The 15,264-nt window shown below is 44.6% G+C and overlaps 1 protein-coding gene across 9 annotated transcripts in view; it reads right to left on the bottom strand.

The window, feature by feature from the left end:
• ZBTB8A (zinc finger and BTB domain containing 8A) overlaps window positions 1–15,264 on the bottom strand; it is a 66,515-nt gene that overhangs the window by 36,450 nt on the left and 14,801 nt on the right. For 2 of the 9 annotated variants that reach the window (XM_077964536.1, XM_077964525.1), the window contains exon 3: window positions 13,111–13,226. The exons of 6 other annotated variants lie outside the window; for them this stretch is intronic. The gene's annotated coding sequence lies outside the window, so the exon portion shown is untranslated. The remainder of the gene's footprint in view (window positions 1–13,110; window positions 13,227–15,264) is intronic. One more of the 9 variants, XM_077964518.1, reaches the window with a different exon arrangement.

Below are 15,264 nucleotides of genomic sequence, written 5' to 3' on the forward strand. Positions count from 1 at the left end.
TCAAACGCACTCTACCCAGGTGACAGAGTGAGACTCTGTCTCAAAACAACAACAACAACAAAAAAACCAACTTAATATTATATCTGTGGCCAGGTGCAGTAGCTCACACTTGTAATCCCATCACTTTGGGAGGCCAAGGTGGTTGGATCACCTGAGGTCAGGAGTTCGAGACCAGCCTGGCCAACATGGCAAAACCCCATCTCTACTAAAAGTACAAAAAAATTAGCTGGGTGTGGTGGCAGACGCCTGTAATCCCATCTATTTGGGAGGCTGAGGCAGGAGAATTGCTTGAACCCAGGAGGCGGAGGTTGCAGTGAGTCAAGATCGCACCATTGCACTTCAGCCTGGGTGACAGCGAGACTTTGTCTCAAAAAAAAAAAGAAAAAATTGTAAATCAAATATATATGAAAGGATAATACCAAGTGCAGTTCATCACTGGAATTACAAGATGTTTAACAGTTGAAAGTCAATCAGCACCACATTAACAGAACAACAATAAAAAATAAGGCTATCTCAACAGACACAGAACAGACATCTGAAAAATCCAACACTTATTCATAGTAAAAACTCTAGTGAAATAGAAATAGAAGGAAATTTCCTCAGCTGCTAAAGGTCATCTACAAAAAGCCAACTGCTAATACCTTACTTAATTTAAAGATCAAGTGCTTTCCCCCTAAGACAGGGAACAGGGCAAGATTTGTGCTCTCAGCTATTTCCATCCAGCACTGTCCTGGAGGTGCTGGTCAGTGCAATAAGAGATGTTAAAGAAATAACAGGCATAGGCTGGGCACAGTGTCTCACGCCTGTAATCCCAGCACTTTGGGAGGCCGAGGCGGGCCGATCATGAGGTCAGGACTTCGAGAGCAGCCTGATCAACATGGTGAAACCCCATCTCTACTAAAAATACAAAAATAAGCTGGGCACGATGGTGGGCACCTGTAATCCCAGCTACTCAGGAGGTTGAGGCAGGAGAATCGCTTGAACCCAGGAGGCGGAGGCTGCAGTGAGCCGAGATTGCGCCATAACACTCTAGCCAGGGTGACACAGCGAGACTCTGTCTCAAAAAAAAAAAATACATAAATAAATAACAGGCATAAAGAGTAAAAAGGAAAAACTTCTTGTTTACAGGTGATACAATCATGTACACAGAAAAGGAAAAACTGTTATTGTTTATAGATATAATCATGTACACAGAAAATCCTCTAAAGAATCTTCTTGGGCCGGGCGCGGTGGCTCATGCCTGTAATTCCAGCACTTTGGGAGGCCGAGGCAGGTGGATCACGAGGTCAGGAGATTGAGACCATCCTGGCTAACACGGTGAAACCCCATCTCTACTAAAAATACAAAAAATTAGCCGGGCGTGGTGGGAGGTGCCTGCAGTCCCAGCTGCTTGGGAGGCTGAGGCAGGAGAATGGCATGAACCCGGGAGGCGGAGCTTGCAGTGAGCCAATATTGAGCCACTGAACTCCAGCCTGGGCGACAGAGCAAGACTCTGTCTCAAAAAAAAAAAGAAAAGAAAAGAAAAGAAAAAAGAAAAATTCAACAATAGGAACTCAACAATAGGACAAACAACCCATGGGCGAATGATTTGAACAGACACTTCATAATAGAAAACAAACAAAATTAGCATATGAAAAGATGTCACTGGTCATCAAGGAAATGCAAATTAAAACCATGAGGAAATGTCATTACACACCCACCATCATGGCCAAAAACAAAATGACTGACAACACCAAATCTTGGCAAGGATGTGGAGAAGTTAGTTCTCTCATGCATTGCTGGTGGAAATGTAAAATGCTACAGTCACTTTGGAAAACTATTTAGCAGTTCTACTAAAGTTATACCTACTCTAAGACCCGGCAATTCCACTCCTAGGTATTTATCCAAAAGAAATGAAAACACATGACTACAAAAAGACTTATACAAGAATTTTTCATAGCAGCTTTGTTCATATTAGCCCCAAATTGGAAAGAAAATGTGCATCTGATGGTGAATAAATAAATTGTAGTATATCCATACCATGGAATACTACTGAACAATACAGCAAACAAACCTCTGACACAAGCAATGATGTGAATGACTCTCAAAATCATTAGGCTCAATGAAAGGAGCCAGAAACCAAAGAACACCTACTGTGTGAGTCCAGTTATATGAAATCTTAGAATAGGCAGAACTAATCTATAGTCACATAAGGGAGATTACAATTGCCTGAAACTCAGAACGAAATAGGAGGCTCTACTACAAAATGGCATAAGAAAAAAAAGGCATGAGGGAAATTTTAGGTGATGAAAATGTTTCATGTATTATTTATGGTGATTATTACATATGACTATATGTCAAACATTAAATTGTACATTTACAATTGGGGCATTTTATTGCATGTAAATTATATCTTAATTTTTTCTCGAGACAGAGTCTTGCTCTGTTGCCCAGGCTGGAGTGCAGTGGCGTGATCTCAGCTCACTGCAACCTCTGCCTCCCAGGTTCAATCAATTCTCCTGCCTCGGCCTCCCTAGTAGCTGGGATTACAAGTGTGTGTCACCATACCTGGCTAATTTTTGTGTATTATTAGTAGAGACGGGGTTTCACCATGTTAGCCAGGCTGGTCTCAAACTCCTGACCTCATGATCCGCCTGCCTCGGCCTCCCAAAATGCTGGGATTACAGGCGTGAGCCACCACGCCCAGTCTAACTTATATCTTAATAAAGCCAATTAAATAAACCTAGAAACAAAAGAATTTGGTAAAAGAGCCAGTTTATGATAAAATTAATACACAAAAATAGCTAGGTGGCAGATACGAGAGAAGATCCCTGATATGGTTTGGATCTGCATCTCATGTTGAATTGTAATCCCCAAGGTTAGAGAGGGGACCTGGTGGAAGGTGACTGGATCATGGGCGCAGATTTCCCTCTTGCTATTCTTGTGATAGTGAGTGAGGTCTCACGAGATCTGGTTGTTTAAAAGTGTGTAGCACCTCCTCCTTCACTCTCTTCCTCCCGCTTCAGACATGTAGGATGGGCCTGCTTCCCCTTTGCCTTTTGCCATCACTGTAAGTTTCCTGAGGCCTGCCCAGTCATGCTTCCTTTACAGCCTGTGGAACTGTGAGCCAATGAAATTACCCAGTCTTAGGGAGTTCTTTATAGCAATGCGAGAATGGACTAATAAAATCCCTTTCACAAAAATAAATGAAGTTAAATACTTTAACCTCCAGTGGTTCCCATCTCACAGAGTAAGAATCCAAAGTCTTTACCCTGGTCTAAAAGTGCTGCCAGATCTCCGAAAGATCTCCCCTACCTGCAGCTCTCACCTTACTGCTTTTGATGCCTCCCAAGGTGCCAAGCTCATTCCTGACGTCCCTTGTGTCTGGAACATTCCTCACCCAGGAGTGAAGGATCTTCACATAACTTGTTCCCCAAATCTACACAAGTCTTTACTTAAATGTCACTTCAACAGAGGTTTCCTTGACAAGCCCATCTTTAGTATGGGGAGCTTTAGTTAATCACTATGGCTCAATAGCTATTGTTACAGAAACTACATCATATGAGGCATAGATTAGGAAACGTGATAGTTGTCTTCCAATACTGAAAGGCAATTATGTCGAAGAACTAGAATTATTTTGTTTTTATTATTATGTATTTATTATTATTAAGTTTGAGACAGAGTCTTGCTCTGTTGCCTAAGCTGGAGTGCAGTGGCACTATCACGGCTCACTGCCGTCTTGACTTCCCAGGCTCAGGTGACCCTCCCACCTCAGCCTCCTGAGTAACTGGGACTAGAGGTATGCGCCACCATGCCCAGCTAATTTTTTCTTTCTTTTTCTTCTTTTTGTAGAGATAGGGTCTCATTATTTTGCCTACACTGGTCTCAAACCCCTGGGCTCAAGTGATCCGCCTACCTTGGCCTCCCAAAGTGCTGGGATTATAGGCATGAGCCACTGTGCCCAGCTGTAGAATTATTCTTTTTTTTTTGGAGATGGAGTCTTGCTCTGTCGCCCAGGCTGGAGTGCAGTGGCACAGTCTCGGCTCACTACAAGCTCCGCTTTTCGGGTTCACGACATTCTCCTGCCTCAGCCTCACGAGTAGCTGGGACTACAGGTGCCCACCACCATGCCCGGCTACTTTTCTTGTATTTTTAGTAGAGACGGGGTTTCATTGTGTCAGCCAGGATGGTCTCGATCTCCTGACCTTGTGATCCGCCTGCCTCAGCCTCCCAAAGTGCTGGGATTACAGGCATGAGCCACTGTGCCCGGCCAGAATTATTCTCTTTTTTTTTTTTTTTTTTTTTTTTTTTGAGACGGAGTCTCGCTGTGTCTCCCAGGCTGGAGTGCAGTGGCCGGATCTCAGCTCACTGCAAGCTCTGCCTCCCGGGTTTTTACGCCATTCTCCTGCCTCAGCCTCCCGAGTAGCCGGGACTACAGGTGCCCGCCACCTCGCCCGGCTAGTTTTTTGTATTTTTTAGTAGAGACGGGGTTTCACCGTGTTAGCCAGGATGGTCTCGAACTCCTGACCTCGTGATCCGCCCGTCTCGGCCTCCCAAAGTGCTGGGATTACAGGCTTGAGCCACCGCGCCCGGCCAGAATTATTCTCTTAATAGGTCTAGTAGACTAGGCTTCTAGACTAAGAAGTAGAGTCTAAGCTCCAAAAGCTCTAAGTCTCTGTTTTTTCCACCTCAGCATCCCTAGCACAGTGCATAATGTCTAGCACATAAGTGCTCAGTCAGCATTTATTCAATGAATAAATATTCACTAAAATGCAAATGGACCAAAATATAGGACTAAAGGGAAATGAATGAATTTGAGCTCATACAGAACAGCTATTTATTTTTAATTAAAAAAAATTTTTTTAAAAGATGGTCTCAATCTGTCATCCAGGTTGGACTACAGTAGGTGATCACAGTTTACTGCAGCCTCAGACTCCTGGGCTCAAGAGGTCCTCTGGCCTCAGCCTCCTGAGTAGCTGGGGTTACAGGGCACGCCACCATGCCCAGCTAATTTTTTAAATTGTTTTGTAGAGACACGGTCTTGCTATGTTGCTTAGGTTGATCTTTAACTCCCAGCCTCAAGCGATCCTCCAGTCTTGGCCTCCCAAAATGCAGGGATTATGGGCAGGCATGACCCACTGTGCCAAGCCTTAAAAGGGATTTCTTTTTTTCTTCTCTTTTTTTTGGAGGAGGGGATAGGTTCTTGCCCTGTCGCCCAGCCCGGAGTGCAATGGCCTGATCACCGCTCACTGCAGCCTCAACGTCCTGGGTTCAAGCCATCTTCCAACCTCAGTCTCCCAAGCAGCTGGGACTACAGGCACATGCCACCACGCCTGGCTAATTTTTGTGTTTTTTTTGTAAAGATGGGGTTTTGTCATCTTACCCAGGCAGTCTTGAACTACTGAGCTCAAGCAATCAACTCACCTTGGCTTCCCAAAGTGTTGGGATTACAGGCATAAACCACAGTGCCCAGCAAAAATGTATTTCTTACTGTGGGTTTCCGTAAGACAAATTTGAACACTGGGCTAAACTGATTAACAACAGTATCAGTCACTTTGCAAAGTAACACTTTCTATGCTACCATTGTAGCAGAGGCAGAATGTCATTGATTTAGGGTGACTGCATTTGGTAGGAGGTGGGACTGCATGATCTCTCAGGATTGTTCAAACTTCAACATTTTTAAACTATTTTGTTGCAGTTAAATTATATACTACATATGTTTGTGTTTCTTACAATGAAATCCTGAAATAAATCAAGTTATACTATAAAATGCCAGCATAAATTGTTGCGGTTTTTTTTTTTTTTTTTTTTTTTAGATACTCTAAAAATGAGAAACTATTGGTTTACTTGATGTATTAATTGTTTTAGGTATATTTTGCTATGCAACATGTGCACTTAATTATTTGGTATTTTGGTGAAAGATTAGAGACAGAGAGATGAATCCTTTTCCCTAAAGAGGTTATAGGTCAAAGGCTGAGGGTAGAGAATTTGTATCCCTAAATTCTAGAGAGGGAATTTATTCTGCTTTTAAAGAGTAATTCTGTTAAAAACAGGCTACTGGCTTCCATTACCCAGACATCTGTGTTACATTTTCACTTACCTAATAAAGCTTCAGACTTCTTTTCAATGTGAAATCATAAAAGCTCCAGACTTAAAGTGGCCAAAAAGTATTATGGTTTTATCACAGCTTATAAAGTAAAAATTCTAATATATCAATCACACTAGAAAAACACTGAAACTTGGCACTGGGATGGAGTAAAAATTGCAAAATACCAATCACATAGCGTTCTTAGGGATGAGTTATTCTAGCGCACTATTTTCTAGGGAATGAGTAATAAAGCAGTAATGTCCTTTGAGATCCTAAGGTAAAAAAGCCATAGAAATCTGGTGTGTCCTTTTCTGAGTGCTGTCACTTCTCACCATTCAAATACTGCAATGTCCTCAGGACCAGTGACAGCATGCTGACTGCTCACTGTGCCCATGGTTTCAAATTAGCTGTTGCAAAACTGAGATGAAATGACCTTGCTGGCATCTCAGTATCAATAACATTATTAAGAAGTGAGTTGTACTCCCCATCCTCTTTAATGTTTTGTCTCAGAGGCCGTTCCACCTAGAGATGACCAGGTTCTATCATGGGGCTTCCTCAACCCCTCTGGCTTGAGGGTGAGATGACTGGGGAAGAAGAACCTGTCTCAAATAAATTATCCTTAGGAAGAAGGTGGCTAGGTTTGGTGGTTTATGCCTGTGATCTCAGCACTTTGGGAGGCCAAGGTGGGCAGATCACCTGAGGTCAGGAGTTTGAAACCAGCCTGGCCAAGACGATGAAACCCCATCTCTACTAAAAAGACAAAAAAAAAAAAAAAATTAGCTGGGTGTGGTGGTGGGGGCCTGTAATTCCAGCTACTTGGGAGGCTGAGGCAAGAGAACTGCTTGAACCCAGGAGGCAGAGGCTGCAGTGAGCTGAGATCATGCCATTGTACTCCAGCCTGGGTGACAAAGTGAGACCCCATTTCAAAAAAAGAAAAAGAAAGAAAGAAAAAGACAAAGAAGATGTCAGCCCTAGAGGGGAAAAGGAGAGAAGTCCTGTAGGGCTGGGAATCAGGTCTTATAAACTTTTCCTCATTAACTCCCTTTCCTTGGCGTCATAGCTGACTGTGACCTCAAAATCCTGGGCCCACAGGATCCTCCCACCTTGGCCTCCCAAACTGCTGGGATGACAGGGCGAGCCATCGTGCCTGGTTTTGCTTCTCTTAATGTCTTCCCACCCCCAACCTCATTCTAACCTGATTCCATCAGGGAGCCTCTGGCAGTAGATGATTTGCCTCTGGGGGAAATGCAAACAACTAATAATCCCTGAAAAAGAGAACTAATCCTATAAGAAACAGAAAATAAGAGTTAAAACAATAAAGTACCTTGTAAGGATATAAAATAAAGAATGAGGTACTCAGTATACCTACTTTAAAAATGTACCCTTGTTTGATATGAAACCTAAATGCAGTATATAACTCTGTGGACATGTCTTATAACATAAATGATTTACATTTTATAACACCAAAATAACAGTTTATACATAAAAATATTTCAGTACTTAAAAATAGCTCGGGGCTGGGTGTGGTGGCTCAAGCCCGTAATCCTAGCACTTTGGGAAGCCGAGGTGGGTGGATCACTTGAGGTCACGAGTCTGAAAGGAGCCTGGCCAACATGGTGAAACCCCATCTCTACTAAAGTACAAAAAAATGAGCTGGGTGTGGTGATGGGTGTCTATAATCCCAACTACTCGGGAGGCTGAGGCAAGGCAGGAGAATTGCTTGAATCAGGGAGGCAGAGACTGCAGTGAGCTGAGATCTCGCCATTGCACTCCAGCCTGGGCGACAGAGAGAGACTCCGTCTCACAAAAGAAAAGAAAAAAGAAAAATAAAAAGCCGCACGCGGTGGCTCAGGCCTATAATCCCAGCACTTTGGGAGGACGAGGCAGGCGGATCACCTGAGGTCAGGAGTTCGAGACCAACCTGACCAACATGGGGAAACCCCATCTCTACTAAAAATACAAAATTAGCTGGGCGTGGTGGTGCATGCCTGTAATCCCAGCTACTCGGGAGTCTGAGGCAGGAGAACTGCTTGAACCCAGGAGGCGGGGGTTGCAGTGAGCTGATTGCACCATTGCACTCCAGCCTAGGCAACAAGAGTGAAACTCCACCTAAAAAAATAAAAATTAAAAAATAGCTCTCATGCCTATAATCCCAACACTTTGGGAGACTGAGGCAGAAGGACTGCTTGAGCCCAGGAGTTCAAGACCAGCCTGAACAACATAGTGAGACCCTGTTTCTATAAAGAAAAAAAAATTTAAAAATTAGCTGGGTATGGTGGCCTCCTATAGTTTGGAGGCTGAGGCAGGAGATTCATGTGAGCCCAGGAGTTCGAGGCTGCAGTGAGCCATGATCACATCACTGCACTCCAGCCTGGGTGGCAGAGTGAGACTGTGTCTCAAATAAAAATAAAAAATAAATAAAAGAGTATGTACCACCTCCTTCCACTCTCTCTTGCTCTTGCTCCTGCATGTGAGACATGGGGTTGAGTTGTGCCCCCCAAAATTATATGCTGAAGTCTTAAACCCTGGTACCTACCTACACAGGAGACCTTAATTTGGAAATAGGGTCTTTGCAGATACAATCAAGTTAAGATGAGGTCATCCTGGATTAGGGTGGTATCATTATAAGGAAAGATCTGGAGAAAGTAGGACACTGAGAAGACACACACAGGGGCTGGATGCGGTGTCTCCCACCTCTAATCCTAGCGCTTTGGGAGGCCAAGGAAAGGCAGATTGCTTGAGGCCAGGAGTTTAAGACCAACCTAGGCAACAGGCTAGTCTCAGAAAAACAAAAATGGAAACAAAACCACACACAGAGAAGGAAGAACACTACGTGAAGACAGAAGCAGAGGCTGGAATTATGGAGCTACAACAGAAGGAATGCCAAGGATTGCTGGCACCCACCAGAAGCTAGGAAGAGGCAAGGAAGGACTCTGCCCTACAACCTTCAGAGGACGCATGGCCCTGTCAACACCCTGATTTCAGACTTAGCCTCCAGAACTGTGGGAGAAGACTCAACGTACTTTGCTTCGTAGGTGATATAATGCTAGGGTAGATGCTTGAAAGGCAAGTAGGTTTTCACTCAGAAAAAAAAAAAAAAAAAAAGAGAAACGCATTCTAGGCAGAAGATAGAGTTTGAGCCAAGGCACGGACTGGTATAATAAGAAAATAGGAAGTAAGGGCCGGGCGCGGTGGCTCAAGCCTGTAATCCCAGCACTTTGGGAGGCCGAGGCGGGTGGATCACGAGGTCAGGAGATCGAGACTATCCTGGCTAACATGGTGAAACCCCGTCTCTACTAAAAATACAAAAAACTAGCTGGGCGTGGTGGCGGGTGCCTGTAGTCCCAGCTACTTGGGAAGCTGAGGCGGGAGAATGGCGTGAACCCAGGAGGCGGAGCTTGCAGTGAGCCGAGATCACGCCACTGCACTCCAGCCTGGGAGACACAGCAAGACTCCATCTCAAAAAAAAAAAAAAAAAAAAAGAAAATAGGAAGTAAGTTGTTCAATATGGCTGGAGCACAGGGTGCAAAAGAGATGGTGAGAGATGGATGGAGCACCTTATTTGCTTTATTAAAGAGTTTGGGGCCGGGCGTGGGGGCTCACACCTACAATTCCAGCCCTTTGGGAGGATGAGGCAGGCAGATCACGAGGTCATGAGATCAAGACCATCCTGGCTAACATGGTAAAACCCTGTCTCTACTAAAAATACAAAAAAAATTAGCTGGGCATGGTGGCAGGCGCCTGTAGTCCCAGCTACTCAGGAGGCTGAGGCAGGAGAATGGCGTGAACCCAGGAGGTGGAGATTGCAGTGAGCCGAGATCACAGCACTGCACTCCAGCCTGGGCAACTGAGCAAGACTCGTCTCAAAAAAAAAAAAAAAAAAAAGAGTTTGGATTAGACCCTGTAAGCACTGGGGCAGGGGTGGGGGGGACATTAAGGGGTTTAATGCAAAGGAGAGAGGTGATTTAGTATTTGATCAAATCAGAGAGCAGTAAGAATGTCATCGGCAGTGAGATCAGGCAGGAGGCAGTTGTAATCTAGACAAAATGGTAGGGGTAGAAATGGAAGTGGTTGGGCTGCCGCATGGTGGCTCATGCCTGTAATCCCAGCACTTTGGGAGGCCAAGGTGGGCAGATCACTTGAGGTCAGGAGTTTGAGACCAGCCTGGTCAACATGGTGAAACCCTATCTCTACTAAAAATACAAAATTTAGCCAGGCATGGTGACATGTGCCTCCTGTAATCCCAGCTACTCAGGAGGCTGAGGTGGGAGAATTGCTTGAACCTGGGAGGCAGAGGTTGCAATGAGCTGAAGTTGCACCACTGAACTTCTCCAGCCTGGGTGACAGAGTGAGACTGCATCTCAAAAACAACAAGAAGAAGAAGAAGAAAAAAAAAAGAATGGAAGTAGTTGTGGGTAGTGGTAGGGTGGTATGAGTCTGTTTTCTGTTACTTATAACAACAACAACAAAAAGCTGAAACTGGGTGATTTATAAAGAAAAAGAAAAAAAGAAAAAATAACATCATGAAAAAGATAAAGGAAAAAAAGACAAATAAATGAAATTTATGTATTACAGTTCTGAAGGCTGAGACATCCCAGGTCAAGGGTCTACACCTGGTGAGGGCCTTCTTGCTCTTGGAGACTCTTTGCAGAGTCCTGGGACAGTGCAGAAGGATCGGTAGTGATACGGTTTGAATCTGTGTCCCTGGCCAAATCTCATGTAGAATTGTAATCCCCAGTGTTGGAGGTGGGGACTGACGGGAAGTGAATGGATCATGGAGGCAGAGTTCTCATGAATGGTTTAGCACCATCCCCACCTTGATGCTGTATAGTGAGTGAGTTCTCATGAGATCTCGTTGTGTGAAAGTGTGTGGCACCTCTCTTCCTCCTACTCCAGCCATGTGAAGATGCCTGCTCCTCCTATGCCTTCCATCATAACTGGAAGCTTCCTGAGGCCTCCCCAGAAGCAGAAGCTACTATGCTTCCTGTACAGCCTGCAGAACTGTGAGCCAATTAAACCTCTATTCTTTATAAATTACCCAGTCTCAGGTATTTCTTTATAGCAATGCAAGAACGGACTAGTACAGGTGGCAAGGGGCTGAGCGTGCTCACATCTCCCTTCCTCTTCTTATAAAACCACCAGTTCCCCCCATGATAACCCATTAATCCTTCATAACCCAATCACCTCTTAACGGCCACACCTCTCAATACTGCCACATTGCGCCATGCATGGTGGCTCACGCTTGTAATCCCAGCACTTTGAGAGGCCAAGGCAGGCAAATCACTTGAGCCCTGGAGTTGGAGACCAGCCTGGGCAACATGGCGAAACCCTATCACTACAAAAAATACAAAGATTAGCCAGGCATGGTGGCATGCATCTGTAGTCTCAGCTACTCAGGAGGGTGAGGTAGGAGGATCACCTGAGCTTGGGGAGGTTGAGGCTGCAGTGAGCTGTGATCGTGCCACTGCACTCCATCCAGCCTGGGTGACACAATGAGACCCTGTCTCAAAAAAAAAAAAAAAAAAAAAAAAATTTAAATTGAGGATTAAGTTTCAAAATGAGTTTTGAAGGGACCAACATTTAAACCACAGTAGTGGTGATGAAAACAAGTAGACAAGGCCAAGGCAGGTGGCTCAATGGAGACCAGCCTGGCCAACTTGGTGAAACCCCATCTCTACTAAAAATAGAAAAATTAGCCAGGTCCAGTGGTGGCGGGTGCCTGTATTTGCAGCTACTCGGGAGGCTGAGGCACAAAAAAGGCTTGAACCGGCGGGCTGAGGTTGCAGTAAGCCAAGATCACGCCACTGCACTCCAGCCTGGGTGACAAAGCCAGACACCGTCTCAAACAAAAACAAACAAACAAACAAACAAACAAACAAACAAAGAAAGAAAGAAAGAAAGAAAGAAAGAAAGAAAGAAAGAAAAGAAGTAGATAGAGATAAGCCAAAGAGGTAGAATCAGCAAGACTTGGAAGCAGCATAAATAACAGTGGGTAAACACATGGGCTATGCCATTAAAGTGAATCTAAGCCCCGGCTCTGCTGTGGTTTACACACCTATTTCCTCACCTATAAATGGGGGTTTATAAGAGTGCAGTACCTACTTCATGGAATTGTAGATTCAATGCGACATTGCAAATGTCAAGAACCCTGCAGGTGCCTGGGACACTGTAGCTGCTCAATAATATATGAGCCGCTGTTATAATTCTTATCATCATTGTTGTTATCCATCACCAGTTAGATACAGAAGATAACCTCAAACTTACTGAATTCCAAACTTACTATTGCTGCCTTTTCTTAACCCGTGAAATTTACTCCTTCATCTGTGTCTCCTTTCTTGGGAATTAATACCACTATCTCCCTATAGTGCCTAATCCAGGACCCAGGAACTGTCCCAGGCCAAACCTTTCCCTTCTCAGCCTCATATCTACATCCTTCAGACTTGGAGACTAATAAACGAATAAGTAAATGAATGGCACATGTTGAAAGTTCCCTACATGATTTGTTTTCAGTGTGTTCTACTCTCAGGATATCTTCCCTCCTCCAGATGTCTGATGAATATTTACTTCCATTTGCTTGTGTGTGTGTGTGTGTAATACTTCTCTTCTAGAATGTATTTGGTGTACTGTGTGATGAGAAGACCTAAATTTTTCCCTAAGTAGCTAACTACTGTAGATAAGAAGGAGGGAGGGGTGAGCAAGGAAGAAAATGGCCAGCTGGCTAGGTGCTAAGATAAATGATTGGCAGCATTTACATTGTTACCTCTTATTTAAAGTTTGATTTTTCAGAAACTCATCAGAAATGTGATTTGGTCCACAAAAAGATGATCTGTTTCTTACAGGCAAATGCCTTCCTACTTCCCTCCTTTTCCCCCATCCTCTGTCTTTAATCAAGCTCACAGAGTTTGTACATAGGTCTATATATGTTATATATGTGTATGTGATATGTCAGATATACCATATATACAAAAGAGACACAAGGCCATTTTATAAATTATGATGAAAAATGTAAACATCAAAGGGACAGATATTTGTTTTCCACTGACCAACATATTCTCCTTTCCTTATGAGGAGGTGATATGGAAAGTCAGTCATCAAAATGTTGCTCACCGAGCATGAAGTCAGTATAAGGATGTCTGGATATACGCTCAGGAAATCTAGGCTGGAGATAAAGATTTAGAAGTCATCAACAGAGGGTGGCATTGGAAAGTTTTAATAACTGATGATAAGAGTTTGGTAAAATGGACTGGGCGCAGTGGCTCACACCTATAATCCCAGCACTTTGGGAGACTGAAGCAGGTAGATGTTTGAGCTCAGGAGTTTGAGACTAGCCTGGGCAACATGGTGAAACCTCATCTCTATAAAAAATTATAAAAACTAGCTGGGTATGGTGGCATGGGCCTGTAGTCCCAGCTATTTGGGTTCTGAGGTGGGAGGATCACCTAGCCCAGGAGTTAGAGGCTGCAGTGAGTTCGGATTATGCCACTGCCCTTTAGCCTCAGGGACAGAGCAAGCAACATTTTATTTAAATTAAACAAAATGTTAATGAGATGGTTTCTATACATTTACATTTAGCATTATTTGCCCTGGAACCCAAGGCAAAACAAAAACAAACAAAAACAAAATCCTAGAGAAACACAAATTATTTATATAGTTCTCACATCATTTTTTTGAGACAGTCTGGCTCTGTCACCCAGGCTGGAGTGCAATGGCATCATCTCAGCTCTGCAACCTCTGCCTCCCAGGTTCAAGTGATTCTCCTGTCTCAGCTTCCCAAGTAGCTGGGACTACAGGAGCGCACCACAACACCCGGCTAATTTTTGTATTTTTAGTAGAGACGGGGTTTCACCATGTTGGCCTGGCTGTTCTCGAACTCCTGACCTCAAGTGATCCACCTGCCTTGGCCTCCCAAAGTGCTGGGATTACAGGTGTGAGCCACCGCAACACTGATCTTTTCCCCTTCCCTTTCACCCTTGAATGCGTACGATTCAAAAATAAGAAAATACTCTACTGATATGGAAAGTTAAGAAAGTTAAGTTCCCGGCCGGGCGCGGTGGCTCAAGCCTGTAATCCCAGCACTTTGGGAGGCCGAGACGGGCGGATCACAAGGTCAGGAGATCGAGACCATCCTGGCGAACACGGTGAAACCCCATCTCTACTAAAAAGTACAAAAAAAAAAAAAACTAGCCGGGCGACGTGGCGGGCGCCTGTAGTCCCAGCTACTTGGGAGGCTGAGGCAGGAGAATGGCGTGAACCCGGGAGGCGGAGCTTGCAGTGAGCCGAGATCTGGCCACTGCACTCCAGCCTACGCAACAGAGCGAGACTCCATCTCAAAAAAAAAAAAAAAAAAAAAAAGAAAGTTAAGTTCCCTTGTATCATACACATTGGTCTCTACCTTGCTTTTTCTTTTTTCTGTTTTTGAGACAGAGTCTTGCTCTGTCGCCAGGCTGAAGTGCAGAGGCACAATCTTGGTTCACTGCAACCTCCGCCTCCCAGGTTCAAATGATTCTCCTCCCTCAGCCTCCCAAGTAGCTGGGACTACAGGCACCTGCCACCACACCTGGCTAATTTTTGTATTTTTAGTAGAGACTGGGTTTCACCATGCTGGCCAGGATTGTCTTGATATCTTGACCTCATGATCCACCTGCCTCGGCCTCCCAAAATGCTGGGATTACAGGCGTGAGCCACGGTGCCCGGTCCTATACCTTGCTTTTTCTTAAATTAAGTTTGAGACCAGGATGGCAAAATAGATTTTTAAAAATTAGTTGGGCATGATGGTGCATGCCTGTGGTCCCAGCTACTTGGGAAGCAGAGGCAGTGGATTGCTTAGGCCCAGGAGTTGGAGGCTGCAGTGAGCTATGGTAATACCACTGTACGTCGGCCTGGGCAACAGAGCAAGACCCTGTCTCTAAAAAATAAAAAATTGTGGCCGGGCGCAGTAGCTCACACCTGTCATCCTAGCACTTTGGGAGGCCGAGGCAGGTGGATCATGAGGTCAGGAGTTCAAGACTAGCCTGACCAACACGGTGAAACCCTGTCTCTACTAAAACTACAAAAATTAGCCAGGCGCAGTGGTACACACCTGTAATCCTAGCTACCCAGGAGGCTGAGGCAGGAGAATCACTTGAACCCAGTAGGTGGAGGTTGCAGTGAGCTGAGATCACATCACTGCACTCCAGCCTGGGGGACATAGCAAGATT

This window comes from Macaca mulatta, chromosome 1 (assembly GCF_049350105.2).
Source record: "Macaca mulatta isolate MMU2019108-1 chromosome 1, T2T-MMU8v2.0, whole genome shotgun sequence".
NCBI classification, from domain to species: domain Eukaryota; kingdom Metazoa; phylum Chordata; class Mammalia; order Primates; family Cercopithecidae; genus Macaca; species Macaca mulatta.